We start from the raw sequence: 16,468 nt of genomic DNA on the forward strand, positions 1-16,468 counted from the left end.
CAACTCCTAATATGGTTTATCGATCAGACTGTAGGACGGTAAAAAAATGGCAGATCGTCCATGAAGCCGACACGAACACGAAGTGTGTGTTCCCGCGCCCGCGTCGTCGCGTCACCATTGTGAAATTTGCTACTTGTGGGACTGCCGTGCCTCTGTTGCGAAGCGGATATTCCATATGGTTACGGTTTCCAAACTCTTATTTTCTCAGATGGATGCGTTTGTTCTTCATTTTTGGGATCTCTATAGCTCTACGTCGAGTGATGTGACGAGGCTTTAACTCAACATATTTTTTCACCTTCAAGGCGTCTTCATTAACAATCTTCTCTGGACCAAGCAAGAGATTCACTACACCGTCCATTCTCAGTGAGTGGGACGGCATGATTTTCGATTCTCAGTGATAATGCGTCACTTAGACCATGGTAATCGCATGGTCTGACGGCATAACCATAAACCCAGGCAAAACCTCGCGCTAGCCACAGCTCGCTCGGCGTGGCACCGGCATGGCAAGGGCTGTGTGTATATGGCTAATGTGGTAGAAGCAAGGTCACCGCCATCGATCGGGTCATTTAGGATCTTTACAGGGCCGCCATACTTGACTTTTGAAAACTGTGTAAATCAAATTGGTAAAATGTATAATCAACTTCTGCATGATTGTTGTGAGTCGGCCTGAGTTCGAACGGCTATTGAATTGTGTTGCCTTCAAAATTGTCGCAATATGGCGGGCGTGACAGGTTAAGAACAATCCACGCAAGTTTTTCGTGTTTATAATTCACTTTCCGTGTCAGCGAGCAATAATGATTGGTGGTTTATTTCATTGCTTCCCTTGGGAAATCTGGTGCATGGTGTTGGCCACACCAACCTGCAACCAGCCAGTCACATCATCAAACTATTGGCTTCAGGACTTTACGGCATACTGTCGACTGTCGTCGTCATAATCGTCGAGTTCAGAGGACGACAAAGAGCAAATGAGAGGAAATCCCTTCACGGAACGTGGAACGATCCTGTCTTTTGGAGAGGATAGCAGCGTATTTAATAGGTGGGCGGACAGTCAATAGAACAGCGAAAACAGGTAATTTATGCTCATCAGATAACTGACAGCCCCGTCGCGAAAAAAGTTATCGTGACTATCATCAGAGACTTGGTTAACAAAGTTTTATTCAAGGGTAAAACTTCGGTGCATATACCCAGCATCACCCTGACCGAGGTAATTTCATTATGTTATTTGTTTGTTTTTTTTTTTGGTTTTCCTTCCCGATCCCGCAAGTTTAAAACGCGTCTGCGATTTTCGGCGCGGTGTACGTTCCTTGCAAATCCGATACGGGATGCAAGTTAAGATTCACATGTGTATCGTCATGCTTAAGTTCAGAATAATTGAAGAAATTCATGTTATCAGGCTTTCATTTTATGCTACTGACTTTCACATTGCTATTGAATTGTATAAATCATGCATCATGAACTTAATGTAATCCAAAATTCCAGAAGTTTAACAAATAACTCACCTTTGTAGCTGTCAAACACTTTTTGACAAAGGCACGATATAATTACTTTTACTTAAATAGTGACGGAGAAAAGTTTGAGAAAAGTGAGGATTATGAAATTGAACGTTGTTCATAATTTTTTCATCATTACCATTAATCAACTGAGATTAGCTGCAGACGTCCAACCTTCATTCCCTAGCAAAACCCCCGACTTTAGTAATGCGTGAATATCCCATTGTCGATATCGCTGGCCATGAAACATTTTTTTTGTATGAAGCCGAGTTACACGAGGCAACTCGTTGAGCAACGCGACGAGCAACACGACAGGCAACGCGTCAGGCGACGCGACTGGGACAGTTCCACGGGGCAACTCGTTAGGCAACTCGTCGCCAGTTGCCTGGCGTAAACAGCTACAGCGCATGCGCGAAGAGCAGAATATGTTTTCGGTCAAAGGTCATCCAACTTTCTGATCGGCCGCAACGTAAGTACACAATCTAAATTATTTTGCTGTTTTTTAAAATTTTTTGCGGTATATTAGAGAAGTTAAGATTTCATACGGGAACGGAACGGGAACGGATACGTCATCGCTTTCTGCGCGCTCTCATCATGTTCTGATGATGTCACACGTTCTCTTGTCGTTTGGCAGTCGTTTTCTACGTGAAACTGCCACTTTTCTCGTACACCTTTTCCGAGAGCGATTTTCACGCTCGCTTCGCCATAGACTTGATATTCAAAACTGACATTCCTTTCGTTTTGTATTGTTGCTCTTGGTTTTATCGATCGCCGTCTGATTTTGAGATATTTTAGGTAACAAAAAGGAAAAAGTACCTCCTGCAGTGCACTCGCAGACGACGGTACACGCGTGGCGAGACGTCCCATACACACTGCAGTGAAATTAACATTGTCATTTGTTTTACCTCCATGGCTTTACACGGTTTTTCTAACACAAAGTAAAATTTCAGTATTTTCAAGTTTTTATCTCTGTGTTCTATTAACCTGATATCAGAGCAAAATCCTTTAGACAATGCGACTGATGTGAGTCGGGTGTGTGAGTCGGCACGAACACGTCTTAATCTGGACTTGCTTCAAGTCTATGGGCATATAAAAATCAAAACAGAGCGAATTGAATGTATAAACTTCAGTAGACTGTCGCATTAGTGATAGGCTGTTACGTAGATCGTTAGGTGAACACAGACATGTGAACCTTGCTCGGCTAGCCAGTTACTGCTGCCGTGGAAAGCAAAGCGACCGGGCCGGTCAAGTCTTAATCCGAATCTGTGCAGAACGTTACGCGTACGGAACGCGTAACCACTCTACGTTACGTTCTCGCTACGGATGCAATCTTAACCTCTCTTATGCTAACGCCCACTACGAACAAAAGACGTGCACACAGCGATATGGGGGTGGGTGGGTGTCATTTGATCAGCGCCACTGTTGACATGACAGTTGTGCTATCAGCAGTGCAGACACCCCTTGTACAATTTGACATTTTTACTCTTCCTTTCATAAAAAACTGTATCTGCAGTGTTTCAATCTCAGCGATGAACAATTGAAGCCCCATAGTCCTCTTTACAATTAGAGATGGCATTGGAGCTTATATTAAAATTTTGACATTGTCAAAACTCTTACTATTAGTGTTTCATAATTACTCAGAAACATGGATGAAGTTGATGAAGCACTCGCTGTGATGATGACAACAGCAGTAGCTTACTATGTTACAGAAAAAAGAAGGAAAAAGAACAGGAAGAGGTAATGATTAGTGTTTTCTCTATCTGAAACTTGTTTTTTTAACTCAAGCAAGCTAGTAACAATCACTGTTCTAGCTGAAAACCTTTATCAAAACATTTCTCTCTTCATCAGAAATATTTGGAATTAGTCAATTGATTCTTACAACTAATATTAAATGTTTACAGAAGACTGTGGTGTAAGCCTTGGTTGCTGAGACGGCAACAACAAGGTTGGTACCAAAATCTCATTCAAGAATTAAGAGATGAAGACCCAAAGTGCTACAGAAATTTCTTAAGGGTCAATCACAGTGGTTTTATGGATTTGCTATCTCTGATTGAGGGCAAAATAGCGAAGATGGACACCACGATGAGACCTGCGTGTCACCGGGAGAACGTTTGGCAGTGACTCTAAGATACTTAGCCACAGGTATAAACATTTCAGTTAAATAATAACTGTGTATGTAAAAAGTCAAACTATATATTCCCCACTTTCCCTTCATAAAGTAATGCATAGTTCTTGTTTTTGCCCAGTAAAATTCATTTAAACAGATAAAATTAGCAACGTTGAAGACAACTTCAGAGATTTTAAAATGTTATTCTTTAAATGATTTATAATTAAATTAAATATTTTTTTCTTTTTTTTCTTGTTTTGTTCTAGAGATAGATAGTTTCAATGTTCATGAAAACTGAATCTTATAAAGGTATATGAGTGTATGTGACTGTCTGCCTTCTCTATGGAGTAAAGTGCTCAATTCATAATTGTTAGAAATGATAAACAGATATAAGAACAATGAATTCACATGATATCCATTATTTCATTTTTTCACTATTTTTGATTTGAAAGTCAACCACGACTCCTTGTGTTACTCCTCAAAGCATGTTGATATACACACTGTTCAGCTTGTCAATTTAGCTCTTACGTGTGTAAACTGCATTGTTATTGATCAAAAATGACTTCTTGTCCGGACTAGTATTCAAAAGTTAAACAAGAACAATGCATTTTACACATAAATATGCTAAGTTGACAAGTTAAATACTCGGTATTACAACATACCCGGGGAAGCAGAATAAGAAGTTTCAATTGATGTAGAAAATAAATTTAATGAAAAATCATCAAAAGTTTGCTTTGCTGGTCTTTATCTCTTCCTTTTCTTCTTCTTCTAAAATCATGCTGAAACATTTAAATCGAGAAAAAACCTGTACATGTGACACAGATCACAATAACTGTACACAACACACACACACATGTGAATATATATATATATATATATATATATATATATATATATATATATATATATACTGAGAATCTAGGAACTTGTAGTTGTCACTCTACAGTCTGTTTCATGCGCTAAGCAATCATCAGGAGTGAAGATTTGGCGGCAATTGAACTGTTATATTGTGTTGCAGGTGGGCATGCATATTCAAACCTGCAACACAATATAAACAGTTTCAATTGCCGCCAAACCTTCACTCCTGATGATTGCTTAGCGCATGAAACAGACTGTAGAGTGACAACTACAAGTTCCTAGATTCTCAGTATTACCGCCCTGCAGAAATGCATTGAGCACTATACTTTGCCTGCATTGACAAGCAAACCATTTTCGTATATATATATATATATATATATATATATATATATATATATATATATATATATATATATGTGTGTGTGTGTGTGTGTGTGTGTGTGTGTGTGTGTGTGTAATATAGGAACTTGTATTTGATACTATACAGGCTGTTTCATGTGCTAGGCAATCATCAGGCGTGATGATTGCTTACAGCATAAAACACCCTTTGGAGTGAAAAATTCATGTTCTTAGATTTCCAGTATCACCGTCCTGCAGAAATGCATTGAGCACTATACTTTGTCTGTATTGACAAATAAAACTTTTTGTTTTACATATATATATATATATATATATATATATATATATATATATATATATATATATATATATATATATATATATATAGTATATATATATATATATATATATTGTTTTGTCACTTAACAGGTTGTTTCATAAACTAAGCAATCATCATGCATTATGATTGTCTGGTGCATGAAACAGCCTTTACAGTGGCAAATACAAGTTCCAAGATTTCATATATATATATATATATATATATATATATATATATATATATATATATATATATATATATATATATATATGAAATCTTTCTCTCTTTCAAGAGAGAGAGAGAGGTTCTCAGAACTAGCAGTTACTTTACAGCATGGAGCAGCCTGTATAGTAACTACAAATTCATAGATTCTCTCCTTCTCTCTCTCTATATATATAATGATAATAAAAATACTTTAAGTACTAAGTAATGAAATCTGTTACTTAAGTTTCATGTATCCTGCAATACAGATGATTGCAGGATGCATGAAACTTAAATAAGAGATTTCATTCCTTTTGACTTGAAGTATTTGTGTTATTATAACACTTTGCTCAGCATCGAGTATTGTGATTTCCCACGAGGACATCTGTATATTTGGATAAATATGCATAGACACTCTTTCTTTGTGTTGTTTCCTTACATAGGCCAATCATACCAATGCATTCAGTATGGTTTCAGAATATCAGTTTCAACCATAAGGCAAATAATTCCTGAAACATGCGAAGCAATTTACCAGGCTTTAAGAGAGGAGTACCTCACGGTGAGTTTTTTTATTTGCTTGAAATAACAACATCACAAATATTCAGCAAAAGATATTATTGGGAAAATGACATGGGTGATATGTCATTTAACTACATTGAAATGTAAATTATCAGAAAACTCATCAATGAAACACACTTTTTAGTTCACTTCAAAAATAGCGAATGTTTAATATGTGACAATGTGACATAAAAATTATTTGACAATAAAGGTCAATTTACTTTATGAGTGAATGTTTTAGTATTACAATATAACAACTCCCAACAGTAATAATTTTCAAAAGCTAATTGAGGGGAATGAATGTCTGTGATTTGAGTGAAATAGTACCGTATGTTAATTTTAATAGTTTTCATAATCTGATTGCTGACATTCATGCAACACCTGTGAGATTGGTGTTTGTGGATAAATATAACTGTTTAATTGTGGTCCAGGTGTTAATGGATGTGAATATAAACCACTCTGATCAGTTTGAGGATATCCAGACTGTCCTGGTGGACAGCCATATGGTGGACTCAGACCCCCACAACTCATTTGCATAAGTGTCTCAGTTATTTTTAGTCCCCACGGACACCGTCCGGGGGACTTATAGGTTTGGTCATGTCCGTGCGTGCGTGTGTCCGTGTGTGCGTGCGTGCGTGCGTGCGTCTGTGCGTGCGTGCGTCCGTCCGTCCGTTCACGCAGATATCTCAGAGACGCCTGGAGCGATTTCATTCAAACTTAGTAATGGATTACTTCATATGTCATACAGATGCACGTCGATTTGTTTTGTGATACGATCCAATATGGCTGCCAGGCGGCCATTTTATTATGATTTTTTCATGTACAGAGCCATTACTCTAGCATGTTTCAACCTATTTTATTCAAAGTTGGTACAAGGACATTGACCTATGTCATACATATGCACCTCAATTTGTTTTGTGATACGATCAAATATGGCTGTCATGCGGCCATTTTGTTACGATTTTTCATATACAGAGCCATAACTCAGGCATATCTGAACCGATTTATTCAAACTTGATACAAGGACATTGACCTTTGTCATACATATGCATGTCAATTTTTTTTGTGATACAATCCAATATGGCCACCAGGCGGCCATTTTATTACAATTTTTTCATGTACAGAGCCATTACTCAGGCATGTTTCAACCGATTTTATTCAAAGTTGGTACAAGGATATTGACCAATGTTATAGCTATGCACATCAATTTGTTTTGTGATTGATCCAATATGGCCTCCATGCAGCCATTTTGTTACGATTTTTTCATGTACAGAGCCATAACTCAGGCATATCTCAACCGATTTTATTCAAAGTTGGTACAAGGACTTTGACCTATGTCACACACATGCACATTGAATTGTTTTGTGATAAGATCCAATATGGCCGCCGTGTGGCCATTTTATTACGATTTTTTCATGTCCTGAACCACAACTCAGACATGTATCAAGCGAATTTATTAAAAGTATTTTGATCACAGACCTAATGAAGAGGACTCTATCCTCTCTGAGGACCTGTAATCAAAGTACCCATTAACAGTGGGGACTGTGTCATCAACGATGACTTGTCATTCTTGCAACTGCTTTCGCTCTGGTGTCATTACATAAACTCAGTTCTTGGCAACATATTGTCCAAATGACTGGTCAGCCAATGAAGTTTGAGATGTTCTGTCTGCGATCTTCTGACATGCTGTCACCATGTCTTTCAGCACCATCACACCTTCATCTTTCTTAGTACTTCTTCTTCTTTTACTGGGAACTGGTGTTACATCGGCAGTATCGCTAGTATTCTCTGGCAGCATCTCCTCATTTTCTGCTTCTGATTCTGCATCGGAATCATGTACCTGTAAAAATGAAACATATATTAGATCCAAATCAACTGGTAAAATCATTTTTACTAGCTAGATTCAGTTTCTTTTAATAAACAGATGTTAAAAACCACATCTTTCATCCATGGGACTTCAAAATTATAATGTTATTTTAAATATGGGAAATAGCCATATGATATTGTGAGAACTGTTAAAGAAAACACGCAAGAACAAAAAAGTGGCAGGTAAAAATCGCATTTTATGGCTGAGTGCACCTAAAGGAAATAAATTTGACACAATTAGCTTTAGTATATTTTACAATTAAAGCGACAAAGTCGGCAATTTTTCATGAATTTTGTTTGATGTGAGATACTTGTTTGACATGTTGAAAGATACTGAATGAATGGGTGACCATGCTATATTAAACCCTAGTTGTAGACACGATCATTAAACATCACAAAATGAATTAATAATTCATTTCTGTGATGTTTCAATGAGCGTGTCTAAAATTAGGGTCAAATATATGCATGGTCACCCATTCATTCAGTATCTTTCAACATGTCAAACAAGTATCTCACATCAGACAAAATTCATGAAAAATTGCCGACTTTGTCGCTTTAAGGAATCAGTTTCATGTGTGCATATGGCTAATAAAACTTTACGTTTTACAGACTTCAAATACTACTGAAGATTGGTTGAATGTTGCCAGAGAATTCGAACAACGATGGAACTTTCCTCACTGCATTGGTGCCCTGGATGGAAAGCATGTTGTTATCAGACAACCATCAAACAGCGGCAGTACTTACTATAATTATAAGCACACCTTCAGCATTGTTTTAATGGCTCTTGTTGATGCAAATTATAAATTTAGTTATGTAGATGTAGGATGCCAAGGTCGCATCAGTGATGGTGGCGTGTACAGGGCATGCTCACTATCATCTGCTTTGGAATCAAATGATTTAAATTTACCAGAGCCAACATATCTTCCAGGTACAAGTGTGAAGTTGCCGTACATGATTGTGGCTGATGATGCCTTTCCAATAAAAGAGTATCTCATGAAACCATATCCTCATAGAAATCTTCCCTTAGAAAGACGTGTGTTTAACTACAGGCTATCTAGGGCAAGGAGAGTTGTAGAGAATGCTTTTGGTATCCTTGCAAGCAGATTTAGAGTTTTCCTTGCTCCAATAAACCTACCCCCAGAAACTGTGGAGGTGGTAGTGTTAGCGTGTTGTGCTTTGCACAACTATCTAATGTCCCATTCAACTGCTAACTCAGTGTACACACCACCAGGGTCAACAGATATAGTTGATCCTGTCACTCATGACATACTTGATGGAAGTTGGCGCAATGAAAGTGGCCGTATGATGAGTCTACAAAGGCATCCACCATCAAGGGGAACAGAGGGGGCAAATCATGTAAGAAATACTCTGTGTGAATATTTCAATAATGAAGGTGCTGTAGGGTGGCAATAGTAAACCTCAGAAGTAAATGAATGGCATCGTATTGCAGTATTTCATGTTACGGGTGAAAAAATAAAACCCATATTTTTACATGTTGATATGCAAATCAGCAAAACAGAAAAGCAATATTGAAATAATTAGGGTTTGATAGGAACTATGTTGTTTCTTAATAATAATAATAATAATAATAATATAATAATATTAATAATAATATTCTATTGCTTGCTTGTAAATATAGGATTTACATCACATTTGTGGCAATAAAGGTGTGATACAAAAATGAGTTCAAATTTTTCTTCAATACAGATAAAGTATTACAATATAATAATAGTATTTTATAATAAATATAACTAGGTATTTCTTTGTTTATATGAAGTTAAACTGTAGTCTGCAAGTTGTTCATTAAAAGATAACTCTTGTTTTGTAAGTAGTGAAATAAGCTGATGTACAGTTGTATCGTTTTGGAAATTGAATTTACTGGAAACGTTCTTTCTCAGGACTTTGTATTTCTGACAGACTAATAAAAAGTGTATTTTGTCTTCAATACTGTTGGTGTTACACTGATTGCAGTATCTTTCAGTAATTGGGCTTTTTGGAACAAGGTGTCTCCCTTTCTCAATTGCTAAATCATGTATGCTAATGCAAAGTTTGGTGAGTAATTTTCTGTTAATGTATTTCTGAATATAAAACACTCATGACGTTATTTTGTTTATTCTGACGATTTTGACTGATTGCTGTTTTCAATATTTTTACTGTTCTAGTTAAGTACTAAAATCAATTTGAAACTATGTTGTGTTCTAGTTTTGTTGGAAATTAATCTATTGTACTTTAACAATAGATTTTCTTGTGAAATAAAAGTCCAAATTTGTAATGTGAATACTCTACTTGTGTGTTTTAGAACATGCACAACCGCATGCAGATGATGATCTCTAAAGAAAATTTACATAAGAATATCGGTATGCTATCTCAGCCATTCATAGACCTCATATATATGTCATGGATGCAGATCACTGGAATTTTATTATTCCATATTCATGGACTTTGCGACACTTTTTGCTAAATTCAAGGAACACAGTGACATGTAATAATTACAGAGTGCCATGGCCTCATACAGCATTTTGAGGGACAATGGATTTATTTTTAACAAATAATATGGCATATTCTACTGTACGTTCCACTTGCTTTAAGCTTAGCTTGTAAAAAATGTTACTACAAGATATGCCGCATCACTCATTAAAATAAATCTAGTATTCCTGAAAATGCTGTGTGAGGCCATTGGGTTCTATCATAGTAGGTGGTCATATTAAAATAAAATTCTTACCTGAAGTGCATCAAATGTTGACCTTGTACTTTTAGGGATGATGAATTTATCGCAGAAACTCAGTTTGTCGAGGATCCATTGACGTTTCTCCAACTGCATAGCACTGCTCCCGCTTTTCGGACCTCGGCGATGTCTAGCATACACCGTCCTCAGGTTTTTTATTTTCTTAAATACGCTGGTTACTTTAATGAAAAACAGACACAAAAATATTTAGATACACATTCTTGAAATCTGTTCTCTATTGTAATCAACCAAACTTAATACAGCTAAAGTAGCATGGGATGTGACAAAATCCATAAATCTGATATCTTTCGAAAGAGCAAGCTCTCATTTGAAAATTTTTTTGAAATGACACAAATGAAATAAAATCAATTTGGTTTCGAAGTTTTCTCTTGACTAGCTGTGATTGGTTTCAATGAGAGGAAACATTCTACCCCATGCCAAACACCCTCATATTTTCCAATTAAACTTACTGTCTGCATGATTTGAAATTTCATAATGACTTTTCACCAAATATTAGCATATCAGCACTATTTACCATACTTTTCAACAAACTGTGGAACAGTGGACATTACATACCTGACTTATCAAGGCTGACGGCGATTTCTTGCATCAAAGTCTCCCTCAACACCTTGTCCTTGTATTGTTTCATTGAAACATCCCATAGCGCCTGTCGTTCTCTGTACTCTAAAACTAACTTGTCTACTTCATCATCTGACCAGGTATCCATTTTGGCAACTGTTTTGTAAGTTAAAATAAAATACGAGTACTTTAAACACGGTCCCTCCGATAACGCTATGTAGCAGTTGAATAGCTGCCTTTTTCCTATCATTCCAAAAGCTCCCATAATTGATTTCTTTACAAACCTACAAAGTTCTATTTCAATTTCCTTAAAAAAACATGTTACCATAATTTTAATCAACATGTCAACTATAAATAACAGTAGCTCCTACAAAATGGACGAGCCCCCGACTCGATTGATCTTGTCGTCTGCCCGAACATTCTTGGTGAAAACTTAAATTATTTTGTGATTTTACGATTGTTACGTTACGTAGTATCAAAATGTTTACTCATGAGTGGGAAAAATTCACATGAAGATGCATATAATTACGAGTGGGCGCGGGATTGAACTTACCTTCGCTTGTGAAAGTGCTCTGTCAAATACTACAATGTTTTGAAATTAAGGCTATTTATAACTTCGGGTTGGATTATACCAAGTGTGGATTGATTAAGTTTTACCCTAAAAGAAAACAATTCTTGCAACAATTTATCCAATTTCTTCAGTTCGAGCGGCGATTGACAGAATGAGTTATATGAGGTCAAAGGCTACATAAAATTAGCATAATCTTGAAACGCATAATGTAAACATACCTACCGCGGGCTGCTGGTGCTGTCGCAAAACAAAAGTTCCATCGCGAAATCATCACATGTGGCCACGGATGACAACAACATGGTGCCGATGACAGAATCACTGTTCTGCGCATGAGTAGAGGTCCAAGGTTTCTTCAGGCGACGCGACGCAGTGTGTACACGGGCAACTCGTCCAAGCGACGGGCGACGCGTCGCCTGAAAAACCGACATGTCGGTTTTCCGGGCGACGTCGCCTGACCCCCTCGGCGACGCGACGATATCATACAAACGGAGCAACACGGCGGGCAACTCGCGTTGCCTGTCGTGTTGCTCGTTGCGTTGCTCAACGAGTTGCCTCGTGTAACTCGGCCTTGACTCTACATTGAGTATACATTCGAGAGGTATATGCATATTGTAATGATCTGTTGTCGGTTGAAAAGTTAAATCAGTGTAATCATTGGAATATCAATCTTCATAAGCTCTGGAGAGAATGAAGATAACAACACGTGCATAGCGAAAATAGTAAACAGCATAGTCTTTGGAATATTGAATAAAATGTACTGAGTGTGGCAATAATCTGCAAATTGATTGGTTATAGGCCTGTGCAATGAAGACTGACAGAGAATAGCAAAGTGCAGTGGCCATCAGGGCTCGAAATAATACCTGTCTGCCTGTCGCGGACAAGTGAAATTTGGCCTGGGAGTGGGACAAGCAGTTTTGAAAAGTAATTGTCCAAGTGGAAAAGTAGGTTTTTTTCATCCTGCAGCCAGTATTTCAACCTATTGACAACAGCAAATATTCATAAGTTTAACTTTATATACCTATTTAAATTTTGAAAATCATTATTTGGATATTTACCCGTCAGAAAAAAAAGTAAAACAAAGTTCAATAACATCTAACCCCGGTTTTCAGAGGAAGTCCGCCATCCGCCATGTTGATTTATCCATTCAATATGACAACACCTCTTAGAGTTTGTCATAGACTGAGGGTGCTGTTACACCAGCCATTTTGTACAGTTACTTTTCTCACTGGGACGGTATTTTTATTTTGACTTGTCCAGTGGTCAGGTGGTTGAAAAAAGTATTTCGAGTCCTGGCCATTGCGTGTGAGCATGATGCACATACAGAAATATTCTGCAAACAACATCACATATCATTAGTTTGTGTTGATGACGTAAATTACAAATATTTATTCATGCCTGTGGATATAATCTGAAGATACTGCTTATTCAACAGACTATATTGTAATTAATATTTGGAAGCTATGAATTAGTGAATTGTAATATTTTTGCAAAAGTGGTCAGATTGTTTTGTGTACATTTTGTGTATGAGGTGTAGTTCAAAGATGGAAGAATTTATACAATAATATTTATTGTCATGTCAATGTGACAAACCAATCTTTACAAAATCAATTACATAAATCAAATAAACATCAAAATTTTCATTTCATCAAAATTTATGTTTACACAGACAGCAAGAAATTAATTACTGAATATCATTCCCTATTCAGCGCTAGCCCACTAGCCCGAGGCTGGTAAATTTTCAAGAGGACTAGTAAAAATGTCTTCGGACTAGTGCAATTTTTCCATACGTTGTCGATGATTTAATCCTAGATCAGTTCAAGAAAGTTTATAACTACAAAGCTTCAAACATTCAAGTTTTTGTTAAAATGCAACATGTTGGAGATGTTACCGGTATGCTTCACTGGTTAAAATCAACTTGACCTCATGGTGACATATGAACTTGGCAGGTTATTGTCTAAAATAGTGAGCTGCAAAATAAATAAAGGACGACCCAGTAAGAATTGATAAAGCTTACAGTTTTGGATTTCCATTTCACACAAATTTACTGTTTGGTGTAAAGGCAGAATTTAATTTAGGACAAAAAAAAAGAAAAGAAATGTTTCTGGTCAGCGCGCGCGTCACTTGAACAACAGCGCGTCACCCTTTTTTTTCTGTTTGTGGCCAGCGGCCGCGGCTGACACCAAACCAAAATGGCTGAAGAGAAAGAGAAAATTCTTTGGGGGGCATGATCAGTGACTGCATGAACAGTATATATGTGACTATATTGATAAAACTATAAAACTGACCCTCCTCCCTCCCTTGAGGGAAAAAAAATAAAATAAAAAAAATGCGCGTCGCCGCACCATTTTTTAAAGAAAGACCTGACCAGAAACATTTCTTCTTTTTTTTGGCCTTAAAAGGATAAGTAATATGATCTTGCCAAATTATATCTAGAAATCTCTCTTTCTGAAATGATCCTTTCGAGCATTATGTTACAAACTGAGCATTATGTTACAAACAGCGAGCATTATGTTACAAACAGTGTTTTCAACTTTTGCAAATGTTTCCAAATTAATGACCACTTGCTTACCCATTGTTCTCTATTCTGCAGATTTGGTAGCACAGCTACTTATCATGATGCCTTCATTTACTGACTTTGGTGAGTGTATTTGTTGACCTGTCACTGAGCTTAGCTTGGGTCATAATCTGGTGATCTTAGTTTGCACTACGCCCTCTGTGGCAGAATAAATGTCTGCTTCTTTAGCTACTATAGACTATAGTCTATAGAAGCTATTGGGATGGGTATCCGTCCGGCGTCCGTCGTCAGTCGTGTATGTATGTATGTATGTATGTATGTTGTATGTCCGTTTGTGAGGCGTCCGTCCACTCAATATATTGAGAACCGCAGTACTTATGATTTGATATTTGTTGTGTAGATGAAAAATATGATTTTGAGAAACTATTTTTTTAATTTTTTGATATCGTTGAAAATAGGCAAATTAATGCCAAAAAAGGCGTTTTTGGTAAAAAATCTTCTTCTTCATAACCGTTGGTCAGACAGCTTTGTTATTTGGTATACAGGTCCCTAGGGACAACCCAACGTAGATTTGTTCAAATTGTGATGAAATATGCAAATGTGTATTTTTAAGGAATTTTTTTGTCATTTTTGGTCAAAGTTTGACTTACATTGTATGTAATTCTTGTACTGTATAAACCCTATCAATTCACCCAGAAAAAAATAATTAATATGATTTTAAATAATTGAATTAATTAGGAAATCATCAAAGCCAAAATAATTTTAGTGTGGAATTATCAGAAAGTTCAACTTTTTTTGACAGTTCATAGTGAATTGAGGATTAAAACATGTAAAGGCAACTTTCCTGAATCCCAACTTTGATATATTCTGAACCACCATTTATGTTATCTAAAAGAAATTGCGCATAATAGTTTGTCATGATAGGGTGGTCAAATAAATAGAGATACAGAAAGTTCTAATTTCCATTTATGGTTGACTTGGTAAGGATAAAATAAGATTACTTTTTGAGGAAAAAAATAGAGTGGTCAATTAAAAGAGTGGTCAAAGTGATAGGGTTTTTATGGTAAAGCTGGGCTGTAAGATTCCTCATGTGCTATTTATAGCAATTATGCAATCTGTGTAAACAGTGCAATGAAAGTGTAACATGATTCCATATAATGCTTTTGATGACCTTGAACTTGTTAAGTTTCAAAAATTTGTCTCTTCAGTGTACTTTCTCTGAGTACAGTCTCAACTTATTCAATAGAACTTACAATGTTATTGGTATACAGGTCCCTAGGGATAACCCAACTTAGATTTGTTAAAATTGTGATGAAATATGCAAATCTGTATTTTTACGGAATTTTTTTTTTCCATTTTTGGTCAGGCCATCCTGAAATGAGCTATCAAAGATATCCACCTTCTTCATCAATACATGAGTCACAAAAGGTTATTCTCTACATAACACAGCAGAGCTCTGTCAACTGTTGAGTCGCTTGTTTTTTCAAAACCGCTGGTCAGACAGCTTTAATATTTGGTTTACAGGTCCCTAGGATGACCTTAGTGAGATAATTTCATACAGTCAGGAAATACTTAATTTTGTATCCATGTCTATAGTAGCTTCAGGGACTTTGGCCCTATGTTTTTTATTATTTCTATCAACTGAATGAAGTTTTTGCGAAAAAGGTGTTTCTTATATCTGACATAAGTCTTTTTAAAATTACAACATGTACAAAGTTCATTGGGCATTTCTATGTGGTCTGAGTAAAAATTCAATTTGGTGTTATGCTAAAACATCTGTATATAATCATGATGTTCCAATACTGACAATTCAAATAGATATTATCCGGGTAATTCATTATGTCAATTAAATAAAAACAGTTGGTAAAAGTTAAAGGGACATACGCTGTAACTTGTGGCAAGTTTTTCCAGTATTCTGCTTCTGTATATCAACTTCCGTGTCTGACCCTAATCAGTTTGTCATGCTGCAATTTTGAGTATTCTTTTTGTCAACACAGCTTGTATGTGTGTAGTGATCATTGTTTATTGTTAATAAATGAATTCTAGTCTGGACAATACAATTTTCAACATAACATTGGAGATATAGTCATATAGGTTGTGTTGAATGGCTAATACTGGGCATTAAATTACAGTTTAGGGATTCATAGAAAGTGTAGGGAAACCACAAAACAAAAGTTCTGAAAAAAATAGCCAAAACATACAGCTTATGGAGCGTTAAAAGGTATATCTTACTGCCCAACAATAAAGAAAGGAAAACTTTCCTGTTTTTCAAAATTTCGTGAATCATTTCCTATAAATCATTTCTGAATTTTTTTTCTACAGGAGTGGTGCTTTCCACTG

General features: G+C 36.4%; 1 long non-coding RNA gene across 3 annotated transcripts; it reads left to right on the forward strand.

The window, feature by feature from the left end:
- Positions 1 to 1,129: 1,129 nt before the first annotated feature.
- On the forward strand, positions 1,130 to 10,464 carry LOC139124003 (uncharacterized). Of its 3 annotated transcripts, none has more exons than XR_011549829.1 (5): positions 1,130 to 1,204; positions 3,132 to 3,227; positions 3,392 to 3,632; positions 5,758 to 5,873; positions 8,348 to 10,464. It is a non-coding gene; the product is annotated as an uncharacterized lncRNA (long non-coding RNA). The 3 variants fall into 3 exon arrangements; XR_011549828.1 differs by lacking the exon at positions 1,130 to 1,204 and adding an exon at positions 1,303 to 1,959; XR_011549827.1 differs by lacking the exon at positions 1,130 to 1,204 and having other exon boundaries at positions 2,595 to 3,227.
- The last annotated feature ends 6,004 nt before the right edge of the window (positions 10,465 to 16,468 follow it).

Source organism: Ptychodera flava (genome assembly GCF_041260155.1).
Source record: "Ptychodera flava strain L36383 chromosome 23 unlocalized genomic scaffold, AS_Pfla_20210202 Scaffold_23__1_contigs__length_28996876_pilon, whole genome shotgun sequence".
Lineage (NCBI taxonomy): Eukaryota > Metazoa > Hemichordata > Enteropneusta > Ptychoderidae > Ptychodera > Ptychodera flava.